This window comes from Camelina sativa, chromosome 7 (assembly GCF_000633955.1).
Source record: "Camelina sativa cultivar DH55 chromosome 7, Cs, whole genome shotgun sequence".
Classification (NCBI taxonomy): Eukaryota; Viridiplantae; Streptophyta; class Magnoliopsida; order Brassicales; family Brassicaceae; genus Camelina; species Camelina sativa.
In genome coordinates, this window is record NC_025691.1 from 6,829,263 (window position 1) to 6,832,151 (window position 2,889).

Below are 2,889 nucleotides of genomic sequence, written 5' to 3' on the forward strand. Positions count from 1 at the left end.
TTGGAAAAGTACACTGACCAAATTCTCCAACTCCGGGGCAAATTTCTGACTCTTCATCAATTTGGCTTGCTTGTTAGAGAACCGAGTATCCTGCTCGGCGGAAGTACCCTAAAAGAAACCCAAAACAAAGACGAATAAGAACGTAATCAGAAACCTATGAGATTCAAATCAAAGCCACGAAAAAAGAAAGCTTAAGATCTGGATCTATAAGAGATAATTGCATCAATCACAGTAATAAAGAAAGAAGATGATCGGAAAAAAAACTTACCCGGAAAAATCCGCCGGACATGTTTTAGGGTTTGGTGAAGCAAAGATCGAAGAAGCTTGAAAGAGAGACTTTGTGCTTCTGTGAAGTAATCCGAAAAGATTTTTGAAGAGATTTTAGTTTACGAGCCCTAGCAATGAGATGAGATACTTAATTTTGTTTTTCCATTATTACCCTCAGATTCTTCAGAATATTACTTTAGTGCCATTTGTGATAGTATTTGGTTTCAATTGGCCCCATAAGCATCATAATTTATACACTAAACCTATTGGTTTGGGCATTCCCATTAGGCATTAGCCCAAAACAACTCTGTAGTAAGTTATATTTTTTTATGGGCAATTTAATTACTACTCTTTGGTCTATTGATCTCGAGTGATAAAAGAGATTGTTATTGAAACATGCAACTTTTGCAAGTGATACTTAACGAGATCTGTACTTTGCATAGTAAGAGTAACATTTTTTGCGTAAACGGTTATTAACGAGAAAGAGAGTTTGTTTCTAAAACAAAACACAGTATGAGGACGAGAGACGAGAGTTTTATGCTAATTACAACGGAAAATAGTTTAAGGTTAAGTAGGGTTGGAGGATGAAGTTAATAAGAAAAAGATGCTAAGTTTTAAATGTGTTACAAATGAGAGGAAGGGATTGAAGTAAACTATCATAGTGGTAGTGGTAGAGGTAGACAATATTTTGTTTATGAAGTTTGGTTGAGACTTTGATTGGTTCGGTGAGTTAAACAACAACAAATATTGGTGGTGATGACAACAACAACGAACACTACAAACAAAAACTTAAATTAAATCACTTAATTGTATCATAAAACTAAGTGATACAAATTTGAATTACTTATTTATAATTGATATAAAAATTAAAAATGTAACATCATTTGCAATAACTGATGCCGTTTTTTTTTAACCTAACATTAAATTAAATTAAAAAAAAACTCCAAGATTGGTTGCCCAAACAGGAAGAAAAGAGATTACAAAAGAAGTTTCAGAAATTAAAGATCTCGAAGAACGAGCAAGACAGTCTGCTCTCACGTTGGACACACGAGGGATCCTGGTAAGAGTGAAGGCATGGAAGAAGGATCTGAGCAAGGAAAAGTCATCCAGCAGATTCGAACTGATGCCGTTTTAAGTTGTGTGGCATCAATTGATTAAAACTGATGTAAATAATAATTAATTTGTATCACTTTTACATATTGATATAAATGTATAAATTTACATCACTTAAATAATTGATTTATTTATAAATTTATATTAACATCACTTAAGAAAATGATATATGATTTACATCACCATTTAGTGATACTGATAAATATACTAATTACATAAGAAAAAAAAATTGTATTGGTTCTTATAAAACTGGTAATTTAGCATCATTTTCTTATGGCTTGACATCACTTTTTTATAATTGCGGAACCAAAAAAAATCCTTTTCTTTCTAATTATTTTTAAAAAAATTATCTCCCTAATTTACTATTTTGTTGGAAACAGAATATCCATTTTCCCACGATTAAGTGAATCAAATTGCAAATTTTCCTAAAAAATAGAATCCTAACTTCTCCTAAATATCTCTAAAAATCTAAGAGGGGGGTATTCAACTTATATTTTAGAAAATTGTAAAGTATTTTCAAAATCACTTGTTATTCAATTGATGATTTTTAAAAACCTTTAGGATTTGAAATCCTATGTTATTGAACTTGACATTTATGTAAAATCATTTAAATCTTAATTTCTTGTTATTCAATCCATAATTTGTAAAACTTACTTAAAATCTACTGTTATTCAAAATATCACAACTTCTTTTAAAAGAGCTACTTTGAATGATTTTAAGGGACTTTTTTTTGTTTTTTAGTTGAAAAATGTGACTTATAAAATCACACCATTTAAGATGGAACTTTGAAGGATTTCCAAAATTCTTAAAAGCTTTTGTCCTGCAACTGGCTATAGCACTGGTTAGTCTAAGTAACGATCCTGCAACTGGTCATCACCTAAATTGGCCTAAGTAACGATCCTGCAACTGGTCATCACCAAGAGTTCTACGTTTTTTCTCTCTATTACCAAAGCTAAGACAAACCAGAAGATTAAATTCAACCATCCGAACCGCCTCCTTGCAAGGCGAATTCCCGGCAACTCCAAGGTGTTTGGGCCCGCCTCAGGATCGATTTCCCAGCTGAGTACGATGAACCAGGTTTTGAATAACCTACTCATAGATCGTTCCGAGAATCAGCTTTCTATAGAACCCATTTTCATGTTGATCGGACCTGTTAGCCGAGAGATATCGCCGTCTCTCTGCAGCGTACTCAATCTGTTGAAACACAGATCCGTCTTTATCGCATCAGTCAGCTTCAAAATCGATTTCCGGACAAAATACTATGAATCAGATTACGCATAACCTATCCACGGATAGCTCTTGGTGTCATCTTTCCAGAAAGGCCGACCTCAACTCAAACCGACGTATCTACCGAAGGATATCACCTTATCTCCGGAACAGACACATCATATTCGAAACCCTAGCTATCAGCTCGCTGTCACGACTTGGAGAGCAGTTTGCCACCGATCTAGAAGGAACCCAGAGCTGGTATGCATATAAATTTGAAGCCCCAAGGCTTATCGTTTTAAT